General features: G+C 46.1%; 1 protein-coding gene across 2 annotated transcripts in view; it reads right to left on the bottom strand.

The window, feature by feature from the left end:
- The window catches only part of LOC133382417 (regulator of G-protein signaling 8-like), a 35,367-nt gene extending 21,815 nt beyond the window's left edge, over nucleotides 1–13,552 (bottom strand). For both annotated transcript variants that reach the window (XM_061622119.1, XM_061622120.1), the window contains exon 1: nucleotides 13,298–13,552. The gene's annotated coding sequence lies outside the window, so the exon portion shown is untranslated. The remainder of the gene's footprint in view (nucleotides 1–13,297) is intronic.
- Between the last annotated feature and the right edge of the window lie 4,021 nt (nucleotides 13,553–17,573).

Genomic DNA, 17,573 nt, shown 5'->3' with positions numbered 1-17,573 from the left:
AATGAAGATGGCGGCCGCAGTTTCCCTAAAGTACTGAAGCCCCTGCCGCCATCTTAGTAGATGGCAGAGATGCACGCGCGTAGCACACACGCTTGCCATCAACAAAGATGGCGGCAGAGGCTTCATTCTCTTATGGAAACCGCTGCCGCCATCTTTGTTCATGGCAATGGTAAAAGACAGGAGACAGGTAGGTGGTGGCGTGGGGGGGCTGTGTGCGCACACACACCGGGGCCCAGGGCAAGCTGATGCCCAAGGGCCCCGGCATACCTGGAGCCGGCCCTGGGCACACCAACAGGGTGTGCCAATGGATGATTCTCCCCAAGCTTCAGAAGACTTTCAGAAGCCCAGAAACTTGGAGAGAGAGAGAGAGAGAAACTTGATTGAGTTCTCTCAGAATGGAGTGGCCTGGATTCTTGGGTTCCTAGTGAGAGCGATTGTTTGCATTGGAGGAGTAGGGTTTGGTGTTTTTAGTTTATCTCAGTTTCTCATTTTCCACTTATAAGTTCAGTGCTCCACATTTCCACATCAGTTTGCAAATTTCATGAAAATGCTTGTGAAACGTCATCCACATTTTAGTGTGACTTTCTCCTAATATAAACATTTTGCATGCAATTTGGCCTAATATTTTTGCAAAGCAATTTCCCCAAAATAATGCATTTTCTGTGCTGTTTTTACTAATATCTATCTATCTTATGCATACACCCTAGTCCATATTACTCGGCTGGAAAACTGGACTGCAAAATTCAGAAAGGTGTGAATTTCGAAGGATAACTATCTTTTGGTTGGTGTACTGTTTCAGAAACTTCAAGTTAGGTAGGTTTATCTTTAAATGTGAACTGCATTGAATTTCTCCCCCATCCCTAGTTAGGAGCCTGGACTCCTAGGTTCTCTGGAAACAAAAGTGGCATCTATTGCAAGTCTGGATATTTAGGTATTGTGAACCTAGACCCAGTGGCGGCTGGTGGCTCCATATCAGTAGGGCAATGGAATCTGCTCCAGGTTTCTGTCCAAACTTTCAAGTTGTCTTGGCCAAATCTGTTGGTGGGATGACTCCCATGATTGGAATATAGCCATTCAAGGATATAAACTCTACAGAAGGAATAGAAGCAACATAAAAGGAGGAGGAGGAGTGTTATACGTCAAAGACAAATACACCTCTATGGAAATCCAAGAGAGCGAACAAAGGGGTCCGATAGAGACCATTTGGGTAAAAATAAATGGAGAAACAAATAAAACCGACATGGTAGTAGGTGTCTACTACAGACCCCCTGGCCAAGAAGAGGTGGTAGACGAGGCCTTTCTCAAACAAATCTCTGAAATCTCAAGGAGGCAAGAAGTAGTAGCGATGGGGGACTTCAACTACCCGGATATCTGCTGGGAGACAAACTCTGCGAAGCACAAAGCCTCCAACAAATTCCTGATGGGCCTTGCTGATAATTTCCTCTTTCAAAAAGTAGAAGAAGGAACAAGGGGATCGGCAATCCTGGACCTGATCTTAACTAACACGGATGAATTGGTCACGGGAATTAAAGCGGTCGGTACCTTGGGGGAAAGTGACCACGTAATGCTGGAATTCGGGATTCTGGGGAAAGCCAAAGAAGAATATAGTCAAACATGGACCTTGGATTTCAGGAAAGCCAATTTTAGCAAGCTCAGGGAAATGATGGGTAGGATCCTGTGGCTAGACAGACTAAAGAAAAAAGGAGCCCAAGAAGCGTGGGAGTTCATGAAGAACGTATTACAAAAAGCGCAATCGCAAACAATTCCAAAGAGGAAGAAAAATGGAAGACATCGGAAAAAGCCAATGTGGCTACACGGAAGACTGGTGGAGGAGGTAAAAGTAAAAAGGAGCATGTATAAAGAATGGAAGGAAGGACGCATCACCAAGGAAGAGTACCGACGAGCGGCTCGGGCTTGCAGGAATAGCGTAAGGAAAGCTAAAACCCAGAATGAGCTGAGGCTGGCGAGGGAAGCGAGGAACAACAAAAAGGGGTTTTTCAGATATGTTCAAAGCAAGAGAAAGACCAAGGAAATGGTGGGACTGCTGCTCAATGAGGATGGCAAAATGTTGACAGATAACGAGGAAAAAGCAGAACTGCTCAACACCTATTTTGCCTCCGTTTTCTCCCAAAATGGGAACAGTGTGCAACCTTGCATCGGTAGCAGTCTCAGTAAGGGGTCGGGACTGCAGTTCGAGATTGATAAGGAGATAGTCAGGAAATACCTAGTTAACCTAAATGAGTTCAAATCTCCAGGGCCTGATGAACTGCATCCCAGAGTATTGAAGGAACTTGCGGATGTACTCTCGGAACCTCTTGCCATCATCTTTGAGAAATCCTGGAGAACGGGAGAGGTGCTGGAGGATTGGAGACGGGCAAACGTCGTCCCGCTCTTTAAAAAGGGTAAAAAAGAAGATCCGGGGAATTACAGGCCGGTCAGTCTGACTTCAATACCGGGAAAGATATTAGAACGGATAATAAAAGAGTCCATTGGCAACTATCTAGATGACAATGCTGTGATTAGAAGGAGCCAGCATGGGTTTGTCGAGAAAAAATCCTGTCAAACTAATCTCATCTCTTTTTTTGATCGGATCACTAGCTTAGTAGATGGTGGAAATGCTGTAGATGTCATCTATCTAGATTTCAGCAAGGTGTTTGACAAAGTCCCCCACGACCTTTTGATTAGCAAACTGGTCAAATGCGGACTACATGGAAATACTGTCAGGTGGATTCACAACTGGTTGGAAAACCGTACTCAAAGAGTGGTCGTCGGTGGCTCTGCTTCGGACTGGAAGGAGGTCTTGAGTGGAGTGCCACAGGGTTCTGTCCTGGGGCCAATACTCTTCAACATTTTTATCAATGACTTAGATGACGGGGTGGAGGGAAGCCTTATGAAGTTTGCGGATGATACGAAACTGGGAGGGATAGCTAACACAATGGAAGACAGGAATAAAATCCAAAGGGACCTGGATAGACTAGGAAATTGGGCTGAAATTAATAAAATGACATTCAATAAAGACAAATGCAGGATTCTGCATTTAGGCCACAAAAACAAAATGCACGGGTACAGGATGGGAAATACCCGGCTTAGCAGTAGTGCGTGTGAGAAGGACCTTGGAATTGTAGTGGATCGCAAGTTGAACATGACCCAGCAGTGTGATGCTGCGGCAAAAAAGGCAAACATGGTTTTGGGCTGCATAAACAGAGCTATAGTTTCCAGGTCGAGGGAAGTAATAGTCCCACTATATTCTGCATTGGTCAGGCCTCATCTGGAATACTGCGTTCAGTTCTGGGCGCCTCATTTTAAGAAAGATATAGACAAGTTAGAATGGGTTCAGAAGAGGGCGACAAGGGTGATAGCTGGTATGGAGCACAAGTCTTATGAGGAAAGGTTGAAGGAACTTGGCATGTTCAGTCTGGTGAAGAGAAGGCTGAGGGGTGACATGATTGCACTCTTTAAGTACCTGAAGGGCTGTCACATAGAGGAGGGTACAGATTTGTTCTCTGCTGCCTCAGAGGGTAGGACTAGGTCTAATGGTTTTAAGTTGCAGGAGCGTAGATTCAGATTGGACATTAGAAGGAACTTCTTGACAGTAAGGGCGGTTCGGCAATGGAACCGACTGCCTAGGGAGGTGGTGGGATCCCCTTCGCTGGATGTCTTCAAGCAGAGGCTGGACAGCTATCTGCGGGAGATGCTCTAGCTGTGGATTTCCTGCTGTGAGCAGGGGGTTGGACTCGATGGCCTACAAGGCCCCTTCCAACTCTATGATTCTATGATTCTATGTTGGATTCAGAGCCCATGACACAAGGAGCTATCCAAGGAAATAGGTTTCAGCACCTTGGACAGCTCCTTGAGAGTTTGGACTAAAACCCAGAGTGGATCCCACTACCCTGCTGACATGGAGCCACCAGCCACTGCTGCTTAGATCTCTGGAAATATGACCAGGTCCAGATTTAGGGTTGCAGAGGAGATCTTAGTGACTTTGCAATGTGAGCTCCTCAGTTACTGAACCCTCATGCTGAGGTACAGTTTTACTAACAAGTAACAAAACTAAACAGCAGCTAAACACCGTTCAAGATTAAAATAGCAGAAAGAATAAAATTTACTAGATCAGCATGCTGAAAGCCTGTCAGGAAGGATGCAAAGCCTTAAGTTTTAACACTCCCAGGAGACTATCAACGAGGGCCCTGCACAGCAGGCTTTCCTAGGAAGGGTGTTTCACAGCCAAAGAAGTGATTTTGGCCATCTCCAGAACTTTAGGTTAGTGCATTTAAAATGGATTAAAGAGCTCAGTCAAAAACAACTGGCCTTTTTTTTAGTTTGGAAAGTGACGGGGAAATACTTTGAAAAGAGTGGGATGAACAAATGATTAATGGGAAGATGTGTAAACACCCCCACAAGCAAATCAGGATGAATGCAGAATGAATGCTCATTGTCTTCTAACTGCACCATAAGCAAATCAATATGAATGCTCAATAAATACAAGATATAATCTAACTTCCGCATAAGCATTGCGCAAACCAATCAAAACAAATGCTCAGCAAAGAATGGGGGGACTCTTAAAAATAGCCCATTGAGGACTGAGCATGCTCAGTGGGCAGGGAATGCTAGCTGAGAGTTGGGGAGTAGGACAGAAAACCAGGAGGGGAGTGAAATAGACTGATTTGAAAAGCAGCATGGCAAGCTGCTTAAATCCTGGACAGGAGCACTTCACACTGCAACGTTTTATTGCAGGTTCCACTGGTTTTACCCCAAACCCAAATGTATATGGAAGAGGGAGAAGTTCATGGTACTCTGCACACACTCAGAGGCACTCTTATCTTCATGTGCCTGCCTCTGACTCCAGGGCTAAGCTGTGGATCAAATTAAGCTAGGACAAACTTGAGCCTTGACTTAAGCCAGTTCTGTGCCCAGTTTCCTTGGAGTAAGCCCCACTGGAACCAGTGGTGGGGCTTGCTTTCGAGGAGGCATGTATAGGATTGTGCTGTCAGACAACGGCTCTTGGCTTTGGCCTCCAGGAAACCCATCCATTTGCTCTCATGCTGGGAACCTATCCAAGGCAGAAAATATTTGAGAGAAACTCATTAAAAAATTATTTGGATGAATCTTGGCATCCAAGGCAGAAAGGCATGTTGAGAGGAATTGTATTCATCTGTGTCCATCCATCCATTCACCTTTTATTAGGATTATTTTCCTTGTTGCTAATGCTTTGCAGAGGACCACGATCTTCATAGGCAACGGTAGCAGCATTAAGGCAAATGGGTTAGTGCCCCACTGACTTCTTTAGCCTGTCTTCAGACAGTCGCCACCTGCCTGCCTTCTTATTTACAACCAGTCCAGGGGGTGGCACCAGAATGGCTCTAGAGTTAGTGAGGCCTTAGGAGAAAGTCATACATCAGGCCCCTTGACGTGAGGAGGAAAGGGTTTTTAAAAAGCAAAACGAAACATCATAGTAGGATCACAAAAAGGGGCCTCCCTGGAGGGAAGAGAGGCATTTAGTATGTTAAGCGGTTTGGGGGGGGAGGGCTTCCTAATGGGTGGGTCACCTCTGGATGGCACCGCCAGTCACCTTCCTCCTTCTCCGTAGTCTCAGGTTTGGCCTTGAAGAAGGTTTGGCCTTGAAGAACACAGCAGAGAGGAAGAGGAGGAGGAAAAAATAGCATTTGTTGGCTCTGCCTCTCTCTGGGTCCCTGGTTTCTGCCTCACCAGCCTCGATGGGCACTGGCCACCATTGGTAAGTAGGTTAAGCTGAGAGAAGATGCTTTATGGCTGACCAGGCGTTTGATCTAGAACCCCACCCTGTCCAAACTCAGCACTACCCCAATCTAGTTTCTGGCCTGGATGATGATGAAGATGGCTAGATTTATTACCCGCCTTTCATTACAAGATGAAGTGATGTGATCTAGGATGGGTCACATCACTGGAAAATACAGTTTTGACCCTGAAACAACGCTGGTTGCCCTGATGGATAACCTATGCTGGGCCCAGTTTACCTGTGGGGACTGCCTTATCTATATCTGTCTGTCTATCTGTGCACACTCGAGCCTCTCTATCGGTGGAACTGGCACTGTTACAGGTGCCACATAATATTAATTCCACACTTGTAAGAAATCATTCTTTCAGCATGGTGGCACCTACGCTTTGGAACACCCTGCCGGCTGACATCAGGCAGGCGCCTTTGCTGTACTCTTCTCGGCACCTGCTTAGAACATTTTTTGTTTAGGCAAGCCTATCCAGACACATAGATGCTGATGTGTTTTATTGTTTTAGTTTATTTTAAAACCATATGGTTGTATTGTTCTAAGCCCCTTCCTCTACCACCGGGATGATGGAAGAGGCAGCCATCCATCCTTCTTCCATCATCCCACCATCACCTGCATGGAACTCCTGGTCACCTCTAGCTGCCATGATATTTAAAGCCCTAAATGACTTAGGCCCCGCATATCTGAAAGTCTGACTCCATCCCTAGTCATCCCTACTCACCTTCTTGGGTGTTAAGACTGGCCTAATACACATATTTGTTTGCAAAGTGGTTTTCACTCATTTGATTTTTTATTATTATTTATTTACTTCCTTACGTTTATATCCTGCCTTTCTTTCATCAAGGAACCCAATGAACTAACCAGACTCAGCCCTGCTTAGCTTAGCAAGGTGGTGGCCTCATGTGCCTTCGGACTATATCCCTGGGACCACTTTTGTCTGTAATTTTCACCAACATTTTTTATGCACAGTTTATCCTAATATGTGTATTTTTATCCGCATTACTTGGCTGGAGAATGGCCTTGCAAAATTCAGAGAACTGTGAATTTCAAAGGATGGCAATATTCTGGTTCTCATATTGCTTTGGAAAGAGCAAATCAAGTTGGTTTGCCTTTAAATACAAACTGAATTGAATGTCTTCCCAATCCCTAATATTAACTCATGCATCACAGCTTGGAAAAGTTACTTTTTTGAACTACAACTCCCATCAGCCTCAGCCAGCATGGCCACTGGATTGGGCTGATGGGAGTTGTAGTTCAAAAAAGTAACTTTTCCAAGCTCTGCCTGTTGTTGCATGTTAAAAAGGGATGGATTTTTTCTGTAATCTGCCACAAGAACAATGCTATCTGTCAAGGGGTGCTTCCAGATGAGGGTCGTTGAGATATTGCAAGCGGGTCACTGGCAAAAGGCCAACAACATTATGTGTGGATACTGCATGAGGAGTACCAATCCTGCAATAAACACTCATCCAGAAGCACTCAGGGATGCTGTAGTTGCATCCTGTATTGTGGGTCCTGTATTGAGCAAGTGATTTGATTACGTCAGGGTTAGGGAACCTTCGGCCCTCCAGATGTTACTTTACTACAATGCCCATCATTCCTAGCTATCTGCCATGCCTGTTGGGACTGATGGGAGCTGTAGTTCAGCAACATCTGGAGGGCCAAACGTTCCCCAAACCTGGATTAGATTACCTCTAAATCAAGGTCCTTGAGGTATTCGATTTCATTAAATTGAGATGCAAACTGACTTGCTCTGATGCTCCCAGGCAGCAGGCTAATGTGTGGATAAGAAAGTAATTATCCTTCAAATTTTGCACTTTTCAAAATTTTCTAATAGTTCTCAGCTCAAAAAGTGCCCCGAAAGGTGTTACAAACATGAATCTTGTGAAAAAATATATTTAAAATGTGTACATTTAAATACACATTCTGTGATAAAATTTGTATTCACATGCAAGTTTCAGTCCAGATTTTAAGAAATGGGATTTGAGTTGCATCCAGTGCTGTGCAAGGAGAGTTCAACTCATGCAGCAGAACCTTCCTTTCCTCTCTTCTCCCCATGCTGCACCCAGATCTGCTCTGGAGGGTCCCCAATGTCAGGGGGCAGACTTTAAAGGCACATGGGAGACTGCAGGAGAAGAGGGTGAAGTTCAAATAAGCAACAGGAAGTCTGTTGCACCAGTGGAACAGCAGCACTGGATACAGTAGGAGCCCTGGGCTCCTACTGGGAGGAAGGGCGGGATATAAATCTAATAAATAAATAAAATGATATTATTCTAAGGCTCCAAAAGCATCAGAAAACAAAGAAGAGTAGCTCAAAAAGTAATGCTTTAAACCCTTTTTAACACAGAGGAGCATTTTTTTAAAAAAGGATTCTCCCACCTGCAGTTTGAGAAGTGGTACAATCCATCCTTCCCCTCAGCATTGTAATTATTTCCTTGCTAAAAATGTCCCCTGAATTCACCCACAAACTACAAAATATATTTGAAAATTACCAGAAGTCTGGTAAAATTCTCATGGGTGAGGTGTAGGGTTTGTACCATTGCTTACCTTACTTTCGAGAGGTGTTTGTGAGTGTTCTTTATTTATTTTTACATATCGTTCCCCAGCGGTCTGTACTCTGCAGCCTCCCTGGGTGTCCGTGCTCCAATTAAAGCCCAGGAGAAAATTCCTCCCATGGGACTTTTTCAGATAAGGAAGTGTGGGCAGCCAGGAAGCCTGAAGAGCACTGAAGAACTGTTTACTTGAAGAGAGACAAAACACCCCACCCTCAGGCAGCTCATAAAAATAAAGTTAGCTCAAGACCTCCACCCCTCACAGAAATGCTGAAGAAACTCAAAAGAAATTCTCAGGTGCCTTGCACATGAAGCGGAAGTCTCTTTCACAGAGGAAGAACCTCAGGAATGGATTCTTTCTGTAAGATGCTCTGGGGACTTTGGTTAGAGAGCGGCTTATAAAAATCAAAATTAAATTAAATCAAATTAAATCAAAGGCTTCTTTTCAGCTTAAGAAGCCTTCGAGAACAGCTGCCTGCGTGCCCAGATAATAAATGGGCAGGGTGCTCTGACTCAATAGCTTTTATGTTCATACCCTGGAACCTCCATTTTAGCAAAGTGGAGTCAGGAATGCCTTTCTGCCTCCCTATAATCCCCTTGTTTGATTTCCATCATTCCATAAGAGCAGCAGGGACTGCCACAGCTTCGGAGAGAAATTTGAATGTAGTGGAGTGCTTTAGCAGAGAGGTAAATTTCAAGTGTTGATGATTCTGTCATTCATACATACCCGCACACCCCCTGCCTCCAATTGCTTTTGGAAGATCCATTGGGTGAAAGATGTGCTCGCCCTTAGGGTGGGGTACTAGCTATTGGCCATAGTGGGAGGGTGGGAAAGAAGTTTTACCTCAGGATAAATGTGCTAGATAGACCTATGGTATGGAGTGTATATGTCCAGTAGCGGATGGCGGGGGGACGGACACGTTCACCTGACCTCTGGTCACCCGCGTTGCCACTGTATACTGTGACAGAGAGGGAGAGGGGCAAAGAGGAGGCTGCAGCAAGATTGACATCAATACAAACCAGAGCTTGGAAAAGTTACTTTTTTGAACTACAACCCCCATCAGCCCAATCCAGTGGCCATGCTGGCTGGAGCTGATGGGAGTTGTAGTTTTAAAAAGTAACTTTTCCAAGCTCTGATACAAACACAGTGACAGGAATGTTGAACTGGCTCCACCGGTGCTGACCTCACTGCTGCCTCACTCCTCTCTGTCCTGGTATGCAGCAGCAGCAGCGATGCGGGCAGCCAGAGGTCTGCTGAACACTGTCGCCCAGCCAGCTGTCTGCTACTTTATGCGTGCAAATGCACACATACGCGCACATATAAATACCACTATTTTAAAACAGCTGCATTGTTTGCCAGCGAGTTTCTGGGCCCAGTGCAAGGTGCTCACGTTAGTGTTTAAAGCCCTAAACGACTTAAGGTCCCAAATATCTGAAAAGGTCCCAAATACCTGAAAGACCGCCTCCTTCCCTACAGACCCTCTCTGGTGTTGAGATCAGCAGAGGGGGCCCTTTTGGTAGTTGCATCGCACTGGGAAGCTTGGGGGGGCGGGGCCCCCAGGAGAATGCTTTCTCTGTGGCAGCCCCTAAGTTGTGGAATTCCCTCCCCACTGAGGTGCGTCTTGGACCTGCTGTACAGTTTTCGGCAAATGCTAAAGATGCAGCTCTTTGCCCTGGCCCTTGACAACTGAGATGGATATTTTGAGGACCCACCCTATTTTTTGTGATGCGATTTTAAGTTGTTTTAAACAATTTTTAGTGAGGTATTTTAAAACTGTTATGACCCACCCTAGGACTTTGGGTGAAAGGCAGGGAAGAAGAAGAAGAAGAAGAAGAAGAAGAAGAAGAAGAAGAAGATTTCCAGGAAGTTCTTCACATGTAAATTGTTGTCAGAAACACAAACGCTTGGTAGATATCCAGAGGTGTCCACCTACTAGCAAAATGGATACTTTTTGTGAAATGGATTCTCCCTTCCCCCCTTCCCCTGTGTCCCTCAAATCTGCCCTGGAAGGTTGGGGGACCCTCAGGATCAAATTTAGGGGGGTTCAGGGTGTGAGAGCAAGGGGAAAGTGCCTTCACACATGGAAGTCCACTCAGCAATACTGGATATCGCTCCTTCTTATTTATATATTTATTCGTTTGTTTATTATCTTTATTACTCACCTGACAATATAGACTTTCTAGGCAATCTACAATGAGTCAAATAAAAACAGCTTTTAAAATTTAATAACAGTAATAAAACATTCATGCTAAATGCCAAACCAACACAAAATAATAAAACAATGTCAAATAGAACAACTAATTGCACACTTCAGAAAAACTAAAAAAAACCTGAAAAGTTACAAAGTATCATCCCATTCCTACCAAACAGAGAGAATAGTAAACATGATGATAAAAAGCTAATAAAAGGCTATCAAAATGGTAATGAAATACCTGGTCAAAGTGTTCCACAACTGGGAAGCCACCACCAAAAATGCCTTGAGCACCATTTGGTGGAAAGATATGATATAGATGTAACAAATAAATGAATGCAACACAGACAACTTCCTCCTAAAATCCCCTCTGTATGGCAAAAGACCAGAATTCAGGGGTAGAGGGGCTTATTCAACAAATATCTAGCCCTTCCTTTCCCCAAAAAGTTCACAACAATCCGGTGAGGTAGCTTAGGCTGAGAGAACGTGTGCCTAGCCCAAGGTCATCCTGACAGCGTCATGCCTGTGGATTTGAACCCAAGTCTCCCGAGTCCTAGTCCAACACTGTCCAGAACTTCACACCCTGTCTGTCAGTCACATGCTTTTCACAGAGCATCTCCAGTTGAAGGGATCTCATGTCTGAGGCCTATACATACATATATAGATAGATATAGATATATACATATCTCTCTCACACACACACTTACACACATTCAGCTGGGAAGGCTTGCCACCTCCTGTAACATGCACCTTGGCTCCCTTCCTTAAGTCATCTGGAGAGAGAACAGCCCAATAGCCATCTGTCTGTAGTGCACCTGTGCCCCGCTTGTGGCACACTGGTTTGCCATGCACATGACACACTGGTTTGCCATGCCTGGGTAACTTGAGTGAACCCACCACCAGGAGCTGGACATCAAGGGTTGGGATGGGATGGCTCAAGCTCTTCCAAATCAGTGCCTCAATGATAACCAGGGGTAATAAACTGTATGCATTTACATCTCATTATGGCAGCTCCTTGCCTTTCTGGGACTTGCTTCCCTTCTAAGCTGGCCTCCCATTACTACAGGGAGAGAAGAGTTAATTCCTCTCCAAATAGCGTCTGCACCCCATGGGAGAGCAAAAGGTCAAGGACGGAGTTTCTGGCTTATGTCTCGGCGGAGATGTAAATCCTACGCCTGCTGAAAGGGCCAGCAGGGAATGGAGAAGCTGAGGCTGGTGCCCCACAAGTCTGCCCCCTCCCTCCCTGGCCTGTCTTTGCCCTTTACACTTAACGCACACGCCCCACTGCCAAACTTCCCTGGGATTGGGCTAGAGCCAGGGGCACAGGCTTTCTCCCTGGAGACCCCCCCTCCGTGTTGCCCTTCAGTCCATCCACCCTGAAGGCAGAGGAATGTCCAGAACATAAACAAACACCAGAAAAAGGGGCCTTTCTGGAGGGACTGGAATAGCAGAGGAGTTTCCTTGCAGGGCAGAGCTGTGAGGCTGGGACCAGACTAGGGTGGCCCCTGGGAGGACAAGGGGGAGGGGAAGGGTGTGGCTGCAGTGTGGTTTTGGATTAAAAAACACAAGATATAGAGAGCCCCCCCAATTGGGGGAGGAGGAAGGATTGCACCCACAATCTTTACTTTCCAGAAACAACTGAAGACATGGAAAGGTCTCTCTCCCTTAGGTGTTCATTTTGCCATTGTTTTTAAACTTATCTCTGGTTACTTTTTTTGGTACTGTTCTTAAAAGCATTTTTAACTGTTTTTATGGTGTGCCTGTAAATCGCCTTGAGGCATATGTAAAAGGTGCTTCAGTACTACTACTAATAGTAATTTCATATAATAATAAATTTAATATCATCATCAGGGTGCTCTGGAAGATCTGTTTGTGGCCAAAGCCGGTAGGATAGCTAGGCAGGTATTGATGGTCCGGATATTACCTGATCTCAGCATTTGAGACTAGGGAGAGGAATAAGGCAGGGGGAATTGACAGACAGACAGACAGACAGACAGATAGATAGATAGATAGATAGATAGATAGATAGATAGATAGATAGATAGATAGATAGATAGATAGATAGATAGATAGATAGATAGATAGATAGATAGATAGATAGATAGATAGATAGATAGATAGATAGATGGATAGATAGATGGATAGATGAGGGATGGTGTTAGGGATGCACAGATTTAAGAGAGAGTTTCTAGGGGAATAGCTGTGTCAGTCTGTGACAGCAAACATTTTTTAAAGAAAGGCTTGGTGTAGCATCTTAAAGACTAAAGTGCAGTCCTAACCCCAGTAGGACTTACTTCTGAGTAGACATGACTAGGATTGCGCTGTAGACAAGATTTGCAGATGCTCAGGTAAGTGCCACAATAAACCAATTAAGTCTTTCAAGGTGCCAGAAGAGTCCTTTTTCTTTCTCTCCAGTTGTGTACTACACACATTTAAAGCACACTTGAAACACATTTCTCTCCCCCCTGTAAAAGAAAAAGGGGAAAAAAGAATCCTGGGAACTGTAGTTTGCCCCTCATGGAGCTACAATTCCCAGCACCCTAAATGAACTACATTTTCAGGATTCTTGGGGAGGAGATGTGTCTTAAAAGTGTTTTAAATGTATACAGCCTCCCTCATTTCTAATCTGTACAGAAAAAAAGGGAAGAAACGGATTCTATACAGAAAATTAAAGTATGCAGAGAGTCAGCAAGGGAGGGAGAAGTGATTCAGGGAGACAGAGAGAAGAAAAGATAACTAGGCAGAGGAGAGAAATAGACAGGCTGGCATCGGTTGCCCAGGTTCCCCTGCTCACCTTTCTGTCGCGCTCTCTCTCTCGCTCACTCTCCCTGTTCCTCCACCTTGGTTATTTGTTGGTTGCTGCTGGTGCCTTTCTGGCTTTTCCTCCTCTTCACGCCCGCAGGAGCAGCCAAGTCTCCGTCAGTCAGTTCCTTTGCTGCTCTGAACAGTAGAGCCCGAGCTGGTCCCTCTCTCCCGCCCTCCCTGTCTCCCTCCTTGAAGGGAGTGGCAGAGTGCCCTGAGGGGTGTGAGCCTGTGTCTCTTCTGTGGGTGTGTGTGAGAGAGAGACTGGGCCTTTGGTAGCACACAAGTGAAGGGAAAAAGAGTGACATCATGAGACGCTCCCCAGAGGGCGGTTGTTGTGAGTGAATGGAGCACAAGTGTGTCATACATCGGAAGTCTTGCACAGTCAGACACCACCTGCGACTCGTGGCAGTCACTTTCTTCCAGTGCCTTTGAAGAACTGTGTACTTCAGGCCAAATCTCCCCTCTTTGGAAAAAGCTGCAGCGCTTGAATCTTGGCCTGTTGTTCGGCTGTTTAAAAAGGCACCTTCCCAGCATTCAGGGGAGGCTGCTCCACTAGGGGGAATGGGGCACAGTCAGCCCCTCTAACCTCAACCACCAGCCCTCTCCCCACACCTGCCTGCCTTTGTACATGTAGGCAGCCCAGAGGGTGGCGCTGTCTGTCAGCTTCCTCCTCCTTCATGTTGCCCTTTAGGCACTCAGAAGGGAGGAAGATGGGGACAAAGCTAGAATTCGTTAACTCCGCCTGTCATTGGCTCTGGCTCCACCTACCGTTGGCCTCCGCAGTGGCGGTTGGTGGGTCCATGTCAGTGGGGCAGTGGAATCCACTCCAGGTTTTAGTCCAAACTTTCAAGGAGTTGTCCAAGCACCTTGAAAGTCTGGACTAAAACTCGGAGCGGATTCCACTGCCTCACTGACATGAACCCACCAACTGCCACTGCCTAAATGGGCACCAGCCACCATTGCCTGCATCCGATGGACAAGGGCAGAAAGGATAAGGTTCCTGTGCCTTTAATAATATAGTTATGTCAAAAGGGACTACAGGGCAGAGAAAAGCTGTACGGGACAAAGTTTCCTCTAGAAGGTAGCTATTAAATGAACAGGAAACCTTTCCTCTACTCTGTTGAATCTGGCTACACTAACGCCAGGCCTCCAGACTCCTAATGTGTAAGTCTGGTTGTGGTTCCTCATCAGTGAGAGAAAGGCACTCTGTACATGCTCAAAGACACTGTCTTATTTCTTATCATTTTACTTGTTCCATAGCTGAGCTCCAGCACTGAAAAGGGGCTCAGAAGCCCAACTTGGACATATGCATCAGCACTGACTTAAGAACATAAGAATGGCTTTGCCAGATGAGCATCTAGTACTCAAGAGGTATGCTGCCTTTGTATAAGGAGGTTCCATTATTAGCTATCCTGGTTAGTAGCTGCTGAGAAACCTGTTCTCATTCATTTACCCAGTCCTAAGAACTGCACTGCTGGATCAGACCCAAAGACCCCTGAGGGCCACATGTGGCAGTGGGTGGGTAGTCGGGGGCCAAATGCCACTGGGAGTCACCAGAGACGGCCATCATGGTCTCTCTCGCAACAGGCCCCATCTGTACTGTACATTTCAAGCAGCATCATACCACTTTAAGAATTCTGGGAACTGTGGCTTGTTAAAGGTGCTGAGAGTGGTTAGGAGACCCCTCACTGCTCCCCTCACAGAGTTTCACAACCTCTGTGGAGGGAAGGAAGTCCACCAGGGCCAGGGCCAGGCATGACTGGGCCCTAGTGCTACCTGCCCTGGGCCCACAGCAGCGTAGCCCAATCCCCCTCATACAGGTGGCACCTGGCTAATAAGTCTGCCCACGTGTCTCACCTCCCTCTCCTGTCCCTGTGAATGACGTGTGTGATGTGCGTACATGCCTACCATCAACCACGGTGGGGGTGGGAATGTCAGTCCTTAGGGAAGCCACTGCCAATATCTGGGTTGATGGCAAGCATGCATGCACAGCACGCACATCATTCACAGGGATGGGAGAGGGAGGTGGGATGTGCATGTGGGCTCATCGAAGCCAGCACTGACTGTATTGCGGGGGTGCCTGGGAGCTCCCTCTCCACGATCTGCAGCAGGGTCGGGAGCTGACCTTGCTGCAGATTCCGGAATGGGAGCACTACCCTCCCACCCTAAGAAGGGGCCCTTCAGGGGCCCCTCTGGGCTGTAGGGGCCCTCGGCCAAGGCCTGACCTGGCTGCCCTCTGGTGCCAGCCCTGAGTTCCACAATCCAGGGGCTGCCACAGAGAAGGCTGTCTTTTGGGCGGCCAACCCCACTAACCCAAGGGGTCTGAGCTATGCAGATTTTCCATCTGTGGCCTAGTCCAACATCCTTTTTCCAGTCACAGTCAAGCTGATGCCTCTGGAAGCTCACAGGCAGGGCTCAAGCTTTTTCATTGTTTATCTTTAGCATGTTATTCAAAGGTAAACTGATTCTGCACAAGGAGGTTCTAGTGAACTATTATGGTTTAAACCTCCATGAAGAAGCTTGCTAAGGAATGAGAGGAGTGTGTTGTATTGCACGTTAGTCATTTGGGAAGGGGGATTGTGTTTCTGGCAGTACATCTGTGCTTTTAACAGTGGTAGGACTGGTATATATTTATTCAAGGATTTTATATAGTTATTATGCCACTTTCTAAACCACAAAATCTTTCCCCAAAGCATTAATATAATAAAACATGTAAACACAAGCAAATACTATATCTATATATCAAGATAAAACAATTCCTAATCCAGACCAACTATCTAGATAAAACCATTGAACAGTAGCTCAATTTAACACAGAAGGCAGTCGCCGTTTAAAAACCAGCTCCTCATTCACCCAAAGACAGATGAAAATAATAATTTTAAAAAAATTTTTAAAGTTGCTTGAAAGCAAACGGGGAAGGAGAAAACCATACCTGCATGGGGAAGCAGCTCCAAAGATACAGGGTGGCCACCACTGAAAAGGCCCTATCCATCGTGTACTAGCTAACTAGCTGACCTTACTTAGGCCTGTGGACAGGCAGAAGTTCCACAGTCAAAACTTTCCTCCCTCACTGGATTGCCAGACCAGGAAAAGATAGTATTACTCAACGACTGCTCATCATCACACAGATGTGAAAGACAAGGAGCAACCTGGTCCAGGTGCCAGACATGAATTCCAAAGCTGAACTGGGTAACACATGACTCAGGCTGTGCTGTGATATGGTTTATGATATGATATGTGTATAAGTGAGGGCAGGAGGATGGGTAGGCAATGTCACAAAATGTGGCGTAGTGGTTAAGGTGTTGGACTAAGACCTGGGAGACCAGGGTTCGAATCCCCACACAGCCATGAAACTCACTGGGTGACCTTGGGCCACTCACTGCCTCTCAGCCTCATGAAAACCCTATTGATAGGGTCGCCATAAGTCGGAATCGACTTGAAGGCAGTACATTTACATGACATCCCAATCTTCTGAACAGTTCAAATGAAATGAAACCTTCCTAGTAGCCATGATGGCTGTGCTCTGTAACCATAGTCAGAGGCAGTCTGCTTCCGATAACCAGCTGCCGGAAGCCAACCAAAGGGAGAGTGTTCTTGCACTCAGCTCCTGCTTGCGGGCTTCCCCAAGGCACCTGGTTGGCCACTGTGAGAACAGGATGCTGGACTAGATGGGCCACTGGCCTGATCCAGTAGGCTCTTATGTTCTTAACCAAAATGATCAAGAGGATGGAGAAACTCCCCAACAAAGGAAAGGTTTCAACATCCGGGGCTTTGCTCAATGTGTATGCAGGGGTGTAGTTGCCCTGGGTCTCGGGGGTGGTGGTTGACCCCTTACTTTTTTGAGAGCCAGTTCCAAGGAGGGTCCCTATGTCGCCAATGTCCTATGAGCCAATCAGCATGAAAGGCGAGTATGTTGGCCACTGAGAAGAGTCTTCTAACTTTCTTCCTCGTCATTTCCTGCTGATTGGAGTCAGTCAGGGTGAAAAGAGTTTTTATTAGTCCCTACATCAAAAAGCCAAGTTGTGGAGAGTGAGTATTCTGTAACTGCAGAAGAAGAGACAGTGAATCCTGATGACAGCACCCCATCTCCTTTTCAAGCAGTTTGGTAGCAGCAGGAGATAAATGTGTAGACAATGAATTCAGTAATTCAAGCAGTATCTCTGATGGTGAGAAAGGACAGTCAAATGGTGACAGAGATAGAGATGCAGAAAGCAGTATTTAAACCTGGGCAGATTACTTTATAATCTTAGAAGGAGATGTGGCTC

The sequence above is a fragment of the Rhineura floridana genome, chromosome 3 (genome assembly GCF_030035675.1).
Source record: "Rhineura floridana isolate rRhiFlo1 chromosome 3, rRhiFlo1.hap2, whole genome shotgun sequence".
NCBI classification, from domain to species: Eukaryota; Metazoa; Chordata; class Lepidosauria; order Squamata; family Rhineuridae; genus Rhineura; species Rhineura floridana.
The sequence above is the reverse complement of the archived record's forward strand: the minus strand, read 5'-3'. Positions and strand labels throughout refer to the sequence as shown.